Below are 15,982 nucleotides of genomic sequence, written 5' to 3'. Positions count from 1 at the left end.
TAGAATATGTGGTGCAGGGGCAGTAGTACTTACGCGCTGACCCGATGGAATGGAGTCATCTGAGTCGTCTGCCTCTGATACGATCTGGAGATCAGGTGAGTCTTCTTCGGGAACGAGGGGAACCTCTTCGTCCAAGAAGACAACAACCTGCAATCATCTCAGCCCAACACCAGGTGGCGATCTAATGCATAGTGTACAATCTGCAGCTCATATGCCTCAAACCAATATTTTAACTTGGGATATTTAAAAGTACTGGAACTAAAATTCCTAAAGCTCCGTCTGGGAGTGTTACCAACTACGCAGCAGCTCACTCCCTGGAAAAGGGTGCAGATCTTCACACTATGCAGCCTGTGCAAAAATGGCCAGGGTGACATCATAAATACTATCTGCACTTGTACAGAGATGCTTCAAGAAAGGAGGCAGCTGCTAAAAACTCCCTTTTACCAAAGAGGGATTCGGACAAGGAGACAAGCAGTTTTGGCATGTTTTGACCCCGCATCGCCACAACTGAACACTAGACTAGTCAGATTCCTTTTAGCGACTCGGGCAAAAATGCCAAACTGACTCTTAATCTGTATGGTATTGGAACATAGGGGAAAAATATTTTACTAAGGGGATGACCAATTGTCACAGCTGACCGCATTTTTCTAATAGGCTGCAACGGCATGGCCAAATCTGTATTTTAAAACTGTAATGATACAGAAGCGTTTTAGATCTCCAACATCATGACACTTATGATGGAGCACGAATATTTTAAATACGGTTTTATTTTGTATGTATTGCAATGGTTTTAAGTAACTCTGCAAATAAATAAATTTGAATCGTCCCGATGGAATATGCTACTTACCAGTATGCATCGGTTCTTGGCATGTAGGGCTGCTGACATTCATATCTGTGCATAGATCGCCGCCTAGTGTTGGGTCCGGATGATTGCACATTGTTGTCCTGGAAGAGTCTTCGAAGTATCACGAGATAGGTGGCTCCTCCCTCGGACTACAGTGCGCATGGGCATCCTCTCCATCCTCAGATTGTTTTTCGCCATTGTGGCAGAGATGGAGTATAGTACAGTAAGAGATGTCCATGCAAACATTGAATGCTGCAGCTGTGACAGGCACCGGGGAGGTGGGAGGGCGATATTAATGTAAGCAGCCCTACATGCCAAGAACAGATGCATACTGCTAAGTAGCATATTACGTTCGAGGCATGTGGGCTGCTGAATTCATATCTGTGCATAGAATGTATAGCAGTATCTCCCTTAGCGGTGGCTACCTGTGTCGGCTGCAGCAGTCTGGAAAAGAGTTTTGAGAACAGCCTGTCCTACAGCAGCTTGCTGTTTGGAATGTACATCTACACAATAGTGTTTTGTAAATGTGTGTGTGTGGTAGACCATGTGGCTGCTCTACAAATGTCTTCTAAAGGAATATTTCCCAGGAAGGCCATGGATGCCCCTAGCTTGCGTGTGGAATGCGCTCTAGGGAGGACTGTTAAGGTGCGTTTTGCCTTTAAATAACATATTTGGATGCAATTAACTATCCATCTGGCTATACCTGATTTTGAAATAGGGTTACCCTTGTGTTGTGGTGAGAAGGCAACAAACAGTTGTTTTGTTTGTCTAAATGTTTTAGTCCTGTCTATGTAATATAGCAGAGCTCTTTTGACATCTAGGGTATGCAAGGCCCTCTCGGCTACTGTCTGTGGGTTCTGAAAGAACACCAGCAGTTCTATAGTTTGATTTATATGGAAATGGGATACCACCTTTGGCATGAATTTAGGGTTTGTTCTGAGAACTACTCTATTTGCATGTACTTGAATGAATGGCTCTTGAATAGTTAGGGCTTGCAGCTCACTAACTCTTCGAAGCGAAGCAATGGCAATAAGGAAAGCCACTTTCCAAGTAAGAAATTGTAGTTCGCATGAGTACAGTGGTTCAAAAGGTGGTCCCATTAGTCTGGTTAAGACAAAGTTTAGATTCCAGACTGGTGAAGGAGGGTGTCTTGGAGGAATTATGCGTTTAAGTCCTTCCGTAAACGCTTTAATTGCTGGCACCCTAAATAGTGAAAGATGTTGCCTGTTTTGCAGATATGCTGCTAACGCAGCTAGGTGTATTCTGATGGGTGAAAAGGCTAAATTGCACCGTTGTAGGTGCAATAGATAGCAAATGATGTTTTGAGTTGAAGCATCAAGCGGGTTAATGTTATTGTTATTACAGTAAATGACAAAACGTTTCCACTTTGCCGCATTGCATGCTCTAGTGGTGGGCTTCCTTACCTCTTTGATAATATTCATGCAGTCTGGAGGCAAGTTGAGGTATCCAAACTATAGTATTTCAGGAGCCAGATCGCCAGGTTCAGCTGTTGCGGATCTGGGTGTTGGATTTCTCCATGGTTCTGAGTTAGAAGACTAGGTGTTAGTTGCAGTCTTTGATGAGGCACCACCGATTGTTCTAGGAACGTTGTGTACCATGGTTCCCTCGCCCACGTGGGAGCAACTAGGATTAGCGTTAGAGAATGTTGGCGCATTTTCCGTGCCACCAGCGGTATTAGTGGAGCTGGGGGAAAAGCGTACGCAAATTTGCCTGACCAGTTAATCCATATCGCATTGCCTTGCGACTGCGGATGTGGGAACCTGGCGGCAAAGTACTGGCATTTTGCGTTTTCGCTTGTGGGAAACAGGTCTATTTCCGGGTGTCCCCACTTCCGGAAGAATGGTTGGAGCACTTTGGGATGAATTTCCCATTCGTGCATTTGTTGGCTGTGCCTGCTCAGCAGGTCGGCTACTTGGTTGTCCTTGCCTGGGAGGTGTTCTGCCATGAGAAAAATGTTCCTCTGAATGGCCCATTTCCACATTGCTTGAGCTAGGTGCGACAGCTGTGGTGAGTGTGTTCCTCCCTGCTTTTGAATGTAATACATAGCTGTCATGTTGTCCGTCCGGATCAACACAGCTTTGTTGCGTAAGTGCGTAGTAAAAGCTTTTAGGGCTAAAGAGATGGCCATCAACTCCAGAAGGTTGATATGCATTTTCTTTTGCTGCACAGTCCAGAGTCCCTGTACTGTGTAGTGCAGGACATGGGCTCCCCATCCTACTAGGGCTGCGTCCGCTGTTAGCACTATTTGTGGAACAGGCTCTTGGAACAGTCGTCCCTTGCAAAGGTTTTGTGGATTCCACCAATGCAGAGAGTTGTATGCCCGACTGGTCACCAACACTATGTCTTTTAATTGCCCGTGAGCCTGGTTCCACTGCCTTGCTAGGCATTCTTGTAGCGGACGCATATGTAGTCTTGCGTGAGGGACTATGAATATGCATGAGGCCATCATGCCTATTAGCTGCATAAACACTCGAGCTGGAAGTGAGTGTTGGGGTCTGAACTTTTGTATTAGCTTCTGCATTCCCTGGATCCGTACTGTGTTGGGATATGCTTTTGCTGCCAGTGTATCTAGTGTTGCTCCCAGGTACTGTTGGACATGGGAGGGTTGTAGATGTGACTTTGGGTAGTTCAGTGAGAAACCTAAACTGTGCAGTAGGTGTATGGTTTTTGACATGTGGTGGGCACATTGCTGGGCTGTTGGCACGTGTATTAGCCAGTCGTCCAGATAAGGGTACACATGTATGTGTTGCCTTCTGAGATGTGCTGCCACTGTAGCTAGACATTTGGTGAACACTCTTGGAGCTGTTGTCACCCCAAATGGTAGTACCTTGAACTGGTAGTGTTGTCCTTGAATGGTGAACCTCAAATACTTTCTGTGAGCAGGGTGTATTGGTATATGAAAGTATGCATCTTTGAGGTCTAAGGTTGCTAGGAAGTCTCCCTTGCGAAGCAATGGTAAGACTTGCTGGAGAGTGAGCATGTGAAAATGCTCTGACAGAATGTACAGGTTGAGGGGCCTGAGGTCCAGTATTGGTCTGAGAGACCCGTCCTTCTTTGGAATTAGGAAGTATAGGGAGTATACTCCTGTTCCCTGTTGTTGCAGAGAGACTGGTTCTATGGCCCCCTTTTGCAGCATACTGATGACCTCTTGCTGAAGTAGTGTTACATGTTCCTGTGACATAGGACGGTGCACGGGTGGTATGTTGGGTGGAGTTGAGGTGAGCTCTAGGCAATAGCCATGTTGGATAATTTGCCTGACCCACTTGTCTGTGGTGATATTGAACCAGACTGGCAGAAATTGTTGTATTCTTCCCCCGACTGGTGTTATGTGGTCTGGGGGTAGTGCCAAGAAGTCACTGCTTTGTGTTAGTGGAGGATCTATTTGTATTGCCTCCAAGACCTCTTCCCTTAGTATTGTTTCCTCTATAACCACCCCTACTGGAGTTCTTGTTATATGCGGATTGTGTGTTACCTTTGTAGTTGGAGGATTGCTGTGATGTTCCTCACGCTCCTCCTCTATAACTGGAGCGACGAAAGGAGCCCCGGTGTTGTTGGGACTGAAGAGCTCCCATAGACTTTGCAGTTTCTGCATCTTTTTTCATTTTGTCCAGAATTGAATCAACTGCTGGACCAAATAAAAAATCTGGGTTGATTGGCTGATTAAGAATTGTAGATTGGACTTCATTCTTAAAGCCTGCTATGTGGCGCCTTAGCAGCACGCTTGTATTGATGGATCTGGCAGCTGTGTCTGCTGCGTCTAGGGCACATTTAATGGAAGCATTGGTGATGAGCTTTCCCTCTTGTATAAGTTCATCCGCCTGCTGTTTGTAGGGATCAGGCAAGTGTTGTAGAATTTCTTCTAAACTGTCGTAGTGCGCCCTATCATATCTGGCCAGCAAGGCCTGTGTATTGGCTATTCTCCAGGAGTTTGCTGCCTGAGCCGCTACTCTTTTGCCTGATGCCTCAAAGATTTAAGATTCCTTGTCTGGAGGAGCGGCCTCTCCAGTAGTCTGAGTTTGCACGCTTACGTGCGTTGGACCCACTAAGGAATCTAGGGGTAACTGCCCTTTAATGTATGTAGGATCTACAGGTGCAGCCTGTATTTTTTCTCAATTCTTGGGTTTATGACCCGTGCTCTAGCAGTGTCCTTAAAAATGTCACTTGCATGTTTTAATACCCCTTTTAGCATTGGGAGTGTTTTTACGTGTCTCTCAGATGTTGTCAGGGTATCAAAGAGGAAGTCTTCCTCAATAGCATTAGAGTGCATCTCTACATTGTGGTAGGTTGCTGCTCTATCAAGTAGTGAATTAAATGCTACTGTATCCTCTGTGGGTGATGGCTTAGTAGGGTATACTGCAGGGTCTGTAATGGGCAGCGTCCCATCAGTGTCTGGCTCCCCTCCTCCACCCCATGGCTGTGTGTCTGGCTCTGAAAGTGGGTTTTGTGGATAACCAAACCCTCCATCTGCGTCCTGATCTTCATCAGGGTTGTAGTCAGAGCGTGCAGGTGAGGTTGGGGCAAAAGGAGTAGGCATAGCCGGACTGATAGGTTCAAAGAATATAGGAGAGGTAGCACAGTCTCTTTTTCTTTAGTGGGATCTTTGGAAGGTCTTCAGTTGGTAGAGGCCTTTTCTTTTTGGTATAAACAGTGACTTTACCAGTCTCTGGGTCAATGTAGATTTTTGACTGGTTTTCTGTGGAGGGATCTGGGTGAATAAGTTCCTGTTCCACAGTCTTCGGTTTGGGTGCTGTAACCTTTGGTTTTTGTGTTTTCGGGTCGACGTTCTTTGTGGCTTCGACCGATTTAGGTGGTTTGATCGGTTTAGGCTGTTTTTCTACGGGTTTTGTAGGTTGAATGTCCTTGGCTGGCTTCACAACCCGTTTCGGACCGAGTGGTTTAGTCGGTTCGACAGTGTCTCTATGTTGTTTTGGAGCCTGCTGTTTTGGCTCGACGCCCTTCTTCGATTCGATGGGCTTCGGCTCGACCGATTTCCTTTCGTCCACTTTTGGTTTCGTTTTCGGGTCGACGGTAGTTTTGGGCGTGGGCCTTGTCCTGTCGTCGACCTGTATTCTCCCCTTGTCGATACCAGAGGCTGATTTGCTCGAATCGACGTGCTTTTTGGGGGTTGATTCGACGTGTTTTGTTTTTGTGTCGAATCAATGTGTTTTGGCTGCGAGGTTGTCTCGACAGCCTTTGACTTTGAGCTCGACTCGACGGTCTTTGTTTTCGAAGGTTGTAGTGTTACTGTGGCCTTCTGTTCGACGCCTTTTGGCTTTGTGACCTTCGGTTCGACGTATTTCGGTCCGAAGACTGTTTTGTCGATTAGTTTCTGTTTCGATGGAACCGAAGTTGTGTGATGTGTCTCATAGGGCTCTTTTGATACGTTCTTAGCCGGGCGGTATGACGGGGCTGTAGAACGAGGATGTTGATATTGGCTAAGGCCTGCTGGCGATGCCTCGACCTGAGTCTCTGATAGAGGTGTAGTGTCTATATGGGGCGGGTACTCACGGTTCGCCCCTCGTCATCGGAGTCGTCTACAACTGCTACGATGTCCTGATCATAGTCCTAGAGATCGACGAATAATTCTCCCTCTTCGGGGTAATATTCGGAGTCGTGCTCCGAGTATTGTCTTTCGTCTTGATCAGAGTCTTTGGCGCTGGCTAGATTTTCTTAGTCATCGAAGATGTTATCTGGTTCTGGCGCCGACCGTTGCATTTCTTGCCTCACCGCCCGTCTATTCCGAATAGTCTTTTTTGATCGGAATTGGGCACAGGCTAGGCAACTATCTTCATTGTGGTCTGGAGATAGGCATTTATTGCACACTGGATGCTTGTCGAGTTGCACTGCGGGCAGAACTTGAATGGACTTCGTTCCATCGACGGTCGGTCCACGTGGTGTCGAGAAGGCCTCACGGCCCGATTCGACGAATGGAGTGCAACAAAGTTGTAAAAGTGTATCGGCACCGAGTGCTGAACAATACAGACGGATCCGAAGGCCTTTTGGCCTTTAGAAGAGTTTTTCTTGATTACGAACTTGGAGAGTAGGAAAATACATCCGAACCCAATGGCGGAGAAAAATAATCTGAGGATGGAGAGGATGCCCATGCGCACTGTAGTCCGAGGAAGGAGCCACCTATCTCGTGATACTTCGAAGACTCTTCCAGGACAACAATGTGCAATCATCCAGACGCAACACTAGGCGGCGATCTATGCACAGATATGAATTCAGCAGCCCACATGCCTTGAACATGGGTATATCTGATGATCCTACTGCCTCAGATACGCTACCATTTCGTGAACACTCTTTGCGCAAATCGAAGAGTGAAGGGTAACACTGTGTATTGGTAGTGGCGCCCCGCCATAGAGAATCTGAAATACCATCTGTGATGTACGTGGATTGGAATATGGAAGTATGCATCTAATAGATCTACGGATGCCATATATAGCCTTCTCCGCAACATCATCAGAATTTCTTGGAGAGATACCATACGGAAGGATAGCTTTCAGATGAACTTGTTTAAGCCTATGAGATCCATTACCTGTCTCCATTTGTTTGACTGCTTTTTCCTTATGAGGAAAAAATGCAAGTAGAATCCTTTGCCTCGCTGTTAAATAGGGACTTCCTCTATTGCGCCTTTTACTAAAAGAGACAGAATTTCCGCCTTGAGGGGCGAAAGATGTTGCTGTTTTCTGTGAATGGGAGGACGATCTGGAGGTTTGTAGAGGCACTCTAGGGTGTGACCTTGACGAATTATGTCTAACATCCATTGTAAGAAAGTGGCTCTATATATACTGGACCAAAGTAAGGTACCGTGTATATAGACTCCCCAGTCACCAGAGGTATGACAGAGGTTAAAGTTAGATATAACCTTACTCTCTAAAGTGGTAGCTTGGTCGAGCAGTAAGGCAGTATCAGAGGACAGTGTAAAGCATTTGTTGTACACAGTCAGCAAAGGGTTTCACACACTCAAGAACTGAACTCTAGGCCAATTGTTTAATATCAAAAGATTTAGTTGTTTTATTTTAGAACCAACAGGTATCAAAATACACTTTTCTCAATATGAGTGACTTCAAGTAATTACTTTGCAACAAGGCTATAGAATTTGTATGTATAATAGCTACAGTGGTTGCAATAGGCAACACAATTTCAAACAATTTAACATTGAGCTCAATGGGTTTCTCTACATAACTGCAGTTGATTACTTTAAGGATCACTTTTCTAACCACAGGACTGGATCCTGGATTCAGTTCCAGGACATAAGCTGTAAACAGTTAAGTCAAAGCGTTTTGGTTACAGTTGTGATTTTTAAAGAATATAAATGTATTTTCAAAGTTGACACTTGGAAACTTGGTGAAAGCCAACCAATGTTATTGTATGGGAGGAAATTCCAGTTACATGTAAAGTAGGTTCTCGTTACTTTTGTAAACCAGTACTGGACTCCTAAGTTCAGCACTGGGACATCTACCTAAGACAGGTAAGTAATTATGTTTTGGTATTTGGTACAATTTTTAAAGAATATTTGTAGTTTGCAAAAATTGACACTTAGAAGAAATTTCACATTAAAACAGTCAATAGTTTCGAATGGAAGAAAATGCAGGTAACTGGTAAGTACAGTTAGGATTACTTTTGCGGTTCAGTACTGGGCTAAAAGGTACAGCACTGGCTTCTCTCCTGATCACATGTGAGTAATTTGGAATTCGTTATTCAGCTGATTTTAGATGAATACCAGTCAATGTTAACCTATGGAAGGAAAGGGAGTTATCGGCTTTTTAGGTAAGTACTCGACTGGTGGAGTTAAGGTTCTGGGCATAGACTCGGGGGTCTCCAAGGGTCGGGAAGGTACAGTAGTTACACCCTCAGCGGCACAGGGGCAGCCGGGTGCAGAGAGAGCAGGCCCAATGCAATCCAATGAGGGTAGAGGGCCTTTGGTTGATGGCTGCAAGCAAGCAGGCCACGTGGCTGAGGGAGCTGAGCTCCTGGTCACTCACTCAGGGAAAGTGGGGAAGTAGAGCAGATTAGTAGTTGCACGTCCAGCGGGACTCGGGCGGCTGGGTACAGGGTGCATTTGAGCCGTCGTGCGCTCAATGTTATCCAATGGGAAAGTTAAAAAGTGGACAAAGGCTGCTGACTCGGGGACGGAGTTTCTTCAGGTGCGACCACCACTTCGAGAGGTAACTTGGGATCTTTGAGAAGAGGTAGGTACCCCAAAGGAAGGCACAGGGGGCCGCAGGGCACCGGGTGCAGGGGTCTCTTTTGGTGTCGGGAAATCTTACACTCAGCTGGTCGCGGTTGGAGGGGTCCCTGGGTCTGAGGCTGCAGGAGTCATTTGGTTCGTTGAGAAAGGTCTTTGGGCACTGCACTTCGGGTCCCAGTCGCCGGTGGGGACGTCCTCATGGTCTTGGATCACTCTGGCAGAGGGCCGGCTTGGCGGGTGCAGAGTGGGCTGGATTTGCGGTTTCTGGCTGGCACCAGGGGTAATGCTGTTTGAGCAGAGCCACCGCTCATGGGAGTCCCAGTCTCTTAGAAGGTCCAAGGCAGGCAGGTCCTCTGGGGTTTTCGAGGTTGCATTCCGCAGGAGATGCCGGAGTTTAGCAGGAGCAGGTTCAAGAATCAACAGGCCTGTAGGGTTCTGGGGCCAAGTCAGTGGGTGTTGTCCTTTGGTTAGCAGCTGCACAGCAGGTCTTCTTGTTGCAATCGGGATCTGAGGAAGGAAGGCTCAGGGTGCCCCTACATACTAAATTTAGGGGTGTTACAGGTACACCCTATTGGTCCCTGCCCTGGGGTGGGTACAGCCCCCAGCCTGCTCCTCTCCTGTGGGAGGGGGGCAGGAGCCTAGCTGTGATTGGGCAGGGCTCACCATCTTCAAGTTGGCCAGAGCCCGGAGTCGTGCTTCACCTCGCCTCTCCCACCTGAGGGGTGGGATTGGCATAGACTGGCACAACCCCTTTCTTCACTGAGGGTTTCCTGCCGTTCTTCCCGCCAGAGTGGGGGTCAGAACCGGTGGGGGCCAGTTGCTGAGTACAGCAAGTAGCCTGGAGAAGCTCTCAAAGGCGGTATGCCTTTGAAGCTTCACCTGTCCATCCTGGGGGAGGAGGCTTGGTACCTCATCCCAGAATGTGCATTGTTTCAGGCCTCCGAGAGCGGCAGGCTCTCGACCCAGGGGTCCAGAAACATGTGTGGTGGTGGCAGCCTCGGTAGCCACAGTCAGGACACTGGGAGTTGGTTAGGTTTCAGGGGGCATCTTTATGATGCCCTCTGTTGTGCATTTTACATTAATTCCCACACTGGCATCAGTGCAGGTTTAATGTGCTGAGAAGTTTGATATCAAACTTCTCAGTCTTCAGTGAAGCCATCATGGTGATGGGGAGTTTGTAATGACAATTTCCCAGCACCATATACGTTTAATGGCAGCACTGCACATACAGTGCCCAGGAATGGCCCTGGGTACTGTAGGGGCACAAGGCTCATGCATCTGTGCCCACACCACTGGCTTAAGGCACTCAGCTAGAGGGGTGACTGATTGATGCCAGGGTAGTGAACTTGTGGGCATGGCACACAGGGATGTGTGCCCTGTCGACTCTCTGTTTAGTTCTGTACTTAGACACTCAACCTGCAAAGGCAGTGTGTGGGTGTCAGGGTACAGGGCCCCTAAGGGTGGCACAATAAGTGCTGCAGCCCTTAGGGGCCCACTCTGGGTACCTAGTGTAACATTTACTAGGGGCTGACAGGTGGCCAGAGATGCCAATTGGGTTTTAGTTTCAACTCAGTTTTAGGGAAGGAACACAGGCCGCGGGCACCTGTTTGGCAGGAGCCCAGGGCAAACTCAGTCAAAGCACATCAGCAAAAAGTGGGGGTATACCCATGCAAGAAAGATGACACTTTCTCAAACCCACCTGTCTGATGTTATAGACATCCATTGGTGGAGATAGGAAGAAAAGTAATGCATCTGATGAAGGCTGTGGAATGACAAGGTGGTTGGCGCCTTGGAATTGTCACAGTCGTCGATTTGTGTCCTGTAATATTCCTCTTGCTGATAGCTTTCGTCTGGATTGTTGTTGGCAAGACAAATGTGAGGATCGAAATTGCTGAGAATTTGTATACTGACTGTACCCTTGTTGATGGTATGGCTGGTATCTATTGGACTGATGGGACTATCTTTGTTGAAACCTTCCTCTTGATCCTCTGCCACGAAAGGAGTGAAATCTGCCTTGTTGCAATGATCCTAATGCCCTCGCCATATCCGTATCCTTCTTAATACCCTGCAGGGCATCATCCACATGGCTGCCATATAAATTTTCTCTGCCGAAGGGCATGTCTACTATCTTAGTCTGCACTTCCGGCCCAAATGTTGTAGCCTTAAGCCATCCCTGCCTGAGAAGAGCTATGGCTCCTGCCATTGGTCTGAATGCTACTGCAGATATATCCATGACTAGGTCTATGGATTACGAAGGTGCTCTAGCTCCATCTTGAAAAATTAGTGTACCTTCCTCCTTCTAGTCCTCCGGCAGATGTGATAAAAGAGTAGATATGTCCGACCACATTTGCCTGTTGAAACGGCTTGATGCTTTAATAGAAGCTGCTGCCATGACTGCAAAACGTTTACCTGTAACATCAAGTTTCCTTCCGTCTTCATCAGGGGGAGCGGAACATGTAGCCGATGGATTCTTTGATCGTCTTTGTGCAGTTTGCATCACCACAGACTCTGGTCGAGGATGTCCAATAATACATGCCGGGGAGGTTTCTGGAGCCCGGTATTCTCTATTCTGGGAACCGAGGCTGTGAAAGAAGATGGATTCTTTATAAACTTCAACCCTTCTTCCCATATATGTTTCACCATGGGGATTGTCCTTATTGATTTCCTAGAAGACTCTTTGAAATCATATAGGGAACATTCCGTTTCTGTAACTGGTAGAGGGAGATCAAACCTCTTAGAAGCCTTTTCCATGAGTTCATGGAATCCCAAGATATCCTCCGGTGGAGATGTCGCCGGAGTGGGTGACGGCGATGGAGAAGAAGGGATAATGTATTGGTCCCATTCATCCCCCACAGGATCATCTTGGCTCAGTTCTCCTTCCTCAGATTGGCATGCAACCTCGCTATCAACTAAGTCATCTCTGATGGTAATGACTTTTGGCGAGAGCACCTTCTGCAGCGGAGGTGGAGGCTGCTTAACTGGAGCTTGCGCAACTGGTTCCTGCTTACTTATAACGTCCGAAGAAGTATTGGCTTCAGGGAAGAGACAATAGTAATCATTGATCATGCTCCTGAGATCCGCTACCATTGATAAAGGCATGGACACAGACTCCTCTCTGCCACCAGGTGTGTTCTCCTCCTCGTAATCGTAGGATTGTTGGAAAGATTCATATCTCTTTGAACCAGAGGTCGATTTTTAAAGGATAAATCCTCCTGCACTTCCTGGTATTCCTCCTCATCAGTTTCCTGACTTTTGATTTTCAGCTGAGCAGTGCTGTATGCGACTTCATCTGGACTTTCCTCTTCAGATCACTGCATCTCCAGAAGGTTTAACGGAGGCAGCAGAGAAATTTTAGTCCAAGAGGTAAATTCTACCTTGCTTGATCTCTCCGTCGACGAGCCCGTCGACGGTGGCAATCTTCTAATGGCAATAGTCATCAGCGATCTTCTCATTGGAGACGTAAAAGTTATCGTCGACGGAGCGATAATCGCTCAGATCGACGGCAGTGCCACAAAAGTAGTCTTAGACGGTGTCGTCTCCGTACCCATCGTCGACTGTGTCGTCGACAAGCCAACCGTCGACGGTGTCGACTTCATAATCGCCGTCGACGAGGTCGTCGTCGACATTGTCATCGATGTCTTCGTTGACGGAATGGTCGCAGAAACTTTTATCTTCGTTGACGGATCTGACAACGGACCCCTCATCTCTGAGGACATTTTAACAGGAGTAGGAGACAGAGAAGAAGAAGATGACTCTTTTTCCTTTGATTTACTAATTTTCTGCTTTTTTTAATCACTTTTCGCCTCAGAAGCTCATTTTTTGCGTTAGGAAGGAGTGAACCGTAGAGTCATCCTCAGATTCAGAATCTGAAGTGGCCTTTTTCTTCAGGAGCCACAATAACAAACGTGCCTCTCTATCCTTAAGCGTCTTAGCTGAAAAAGTCCTACAATGCTTTCACTCTTTAGGGACGTGCTTTGGATAGAGGCAGTTTAAACAGTCCTTGTGGGGGTCTTCAGAGAACAAACTGGCCTTCCCACTGGACCTACAAGGTCTGAAATGCCTCTTTTTAAAGCTTTCAGACATTTTGAAGTAAGCCTGAAGAAAAACCAGTACCTCAGTTCCAGAAGAAATGTTGTGAATACAGGACAAAAGTTCAACCAAGGGAACAAGCTGAGCAAAGCTCAGGGAGACGACTCCTCACACGACGGCGGTTGGAAATCTGAGAGATGGTGGCTCTGCTGGGGAGAGTGGTATCAGGGCTGGCGTCTCATTAGCTGGCATTTGGACCACGTAATGATGATACTGGGCTACTAAAGTCTATGATTATGTATGGTATCTAGGCAGTTTTTCTTTTTATTGCTTTTTATTTCCTTTCCCGTGAGACTCCCACCATGACGACGAATAAGATACAAGCATGTGAATCTATGAAAGATTCAATACTGGAGAACTGCAAAAGTTATTTGTTCCCAAACCATATTAAAAAGAAAATCCATATCCAAGATTAAACTTTTCCCTGCACCACTTAGACAGATAGATGGAACGAAAGTACTAAAATGCAAAACTTTAAAAACGGAATTACTTATAATAATCTCAAGCTTTCACAGAGCAAAAAAGCTTTTCTCCCTTCAAACCCCAAGGACTTGGAAATGGCAAAGTAGACCCCATTGTAAACATTCTCAATTTCCTTTCTGGCAAAAACCTAAACCTGAAGGTGCAAACATGGCCTATAGCTAAAAGTGCCAGATTACACTTCCAGACAGTCAAGAATTTGAAACATACCCTCCCCCTCAGCATTTTTAACATGTAGAGGAAATAATATACTTGCAACCTGAAAAAGGATCAGCCATCATCACCGGCGTTCCAAAAACAGACTCGTCCCATTAAAAGCAGTTCTTCATACTACTGACATTTCTCACCAACAACACAAAAACTGAATTTTAAGCCGGAGTTTGCCTATCTGAAATGACCCTCTATGAGAAACATGTGTAAGCTTTGAACCTCCAAGCGAACAGAAATCTCTCACATAAGTTATCCCTGTTTGGAGGCCTCCAAATCCCATGGTACAAAAGAACAAATTAGTTACTTTAAGTAACAATCTTTCTGGTGGATACTCTAGCTATCTGCAGATTCCACACCTTTTGAATTTCCCTCAGGCACTAAACTAGATCTGGAAATTGTTATTCAACCAGTAGATGGCATTTGGCCCTATCTCGGCGTCAGGTACCACCCTGGAAGTGACATCAACTCAGTCATATAGCAAAGAACGCTGCCTCCAAGCATCAATTCCATTTTGTTTCAGGCCCTTAAAAGGGAGAGACATGGCCAACAGGGACTCAATATTATCAAATTGCAACTTTCCTCAAAACGGGGAGGCGAGTGGGATCAGTGAGGATCCTGCAGGTAGATAGAAGTGAGCAAGAGAAATATTGCTATCATAGGAAAGTAAATATTGCTATCAAAAGAAAGTAATGTATTCTTCTGATATATATTTTTACCTACACATTCCTCGCCTTTTGGATAAATACCACAGCAAAGCTCTTCTCAGGAGGTGGATGTGAAGGAATGGTTACATCAGGATATCCTGAAGAACGTAATGAGCAAACGAACATACCTTCCTTACTTCCAAATACAAACAATGCTGGGTGAAAGCGTGAGCTGATGCGCATATCGCTGATCAGCATATATTTGAAACAGCCACTTCCATTGATAATGACAAACGAGCTGTCTCGCTCTAGAAGAGTACACTTTGATATACTCTGGAGGCTTCCTGTTGGCAATGCCACAATAGATCTTAACACAATCAGGGCCACTGGAACTATGCTATTGTGCAGCCATAGTGATTTTTGCATAATAATGTTGCCGTGTGCTGGAAGGCACTCTGACTGGATAAAACGGGACTGGTCATCTTTTTGCTGCTTATTGCTATATTTGGGTGTTAATCTGGTACTAATGAGGTACAACCAATGCCCAGACAGTGTTACCAAGTTTAAAAAAGACGAAATAATGAAGTTATTTTATTACAAAATGTGCTGCATTATGACGCATAATTTGTGTTTTCTTGCCTCATAATTTACTCAACCCTGCTGCATAACTTGGCCCTCTCCCGCCACATAATTTCAGTGGCCCTGACTGCAATCTACTGGAACAGATTCCAATTCTGGACTGCATTGACCTTTTTTGTGCCTACATACCGAAAAACAGCTCATCGCCAGGTTAAAATTCACTTGTCATTTCAATGTGGTAGCTGACAGCGTGACGAGTGTCCAGCTTGGGCAGCCTCTCCTTCTCCTTGGTGGGGTGGGCAAAGGGAACAACATGGAAAGAGTGATAGACTGACCACCAGGACGTGATGTAATCAACTTTGTAAGAAAGGATGACTTGGTCCACAAAACCACCTTGTCTGAAAAAATAAATGTAAACAGGGGTTTGAACACAAGGCTCTTGCACATCACCCACGTGCCACACTGGCGTGATGGCCACCAAGAACATTTTAAAAGACAACAGCTGCAACTGGCAGCTATGCATTGGCTCCAAACGGAGTCCTCATCAAGACAGTGATCACCAAGTTATGGTCCTACTGAGGCATGATAAAAACGCTAGAAGAGAATATAAACGGCAGTCACTTTAAAAGCCTCATCACACTGAGGGACTTGAACAGAGAAGATATATCAGATAAGCAAATTAAAGCTGATAAGGCTGCAACACTGCCCAGTGCACAACCTTGCTGGGTCAACAAAAATGCAATGGACAACACATAAGAAAGGTGTTCCCTAGGACAACCACTACTCTCCTCCATGCACCAGACAACTAAACGGTTCAAAGATAAAGCGATTTTGTGAAGGAGTGCTGACAAAGTCATATCCACCAACTCAGTGGCAACTGAAAGAAATTCAGATGGCCCCACTCCTTCTCCAGGCATGAAG

The 15,982-nt window shown here is 46.1% G+C and overlaps 1 protein-coding gene across 15 annotated transcripts in view; it reads right to left on the bottom strand.

Annotated features, from left to right (window-relative positions):
- The window catches only part of NCOR1 (nuclear receptor corepressor 1), a 1,934,049-nt gene that overhangs the window by 1,344,873 nt on the left and 573,194 nt on the right, over window positions 1–15,982 (bottom strand). The window lies entirely within an intron of this gene.

The sequence above is a fragment of the Lissotriton helveticus genome, chromosome 3_1 (assembly GCF_964261635.1).
Source record: "Lissotriton helveticus chromosome 3_1, aLisHel1.1, whole genome shotgun sequence".
Taxonomy (NCBI): domain Eukaryota; kingdom Metazoa; phylum Chordata; class Amphibia; order Caudata; family Salamandridae; genus Lissotriton; species Lissotriton helveticus.
This window is presented reverse-complemented; position numbering and strand designations above follow the sequence as displayed.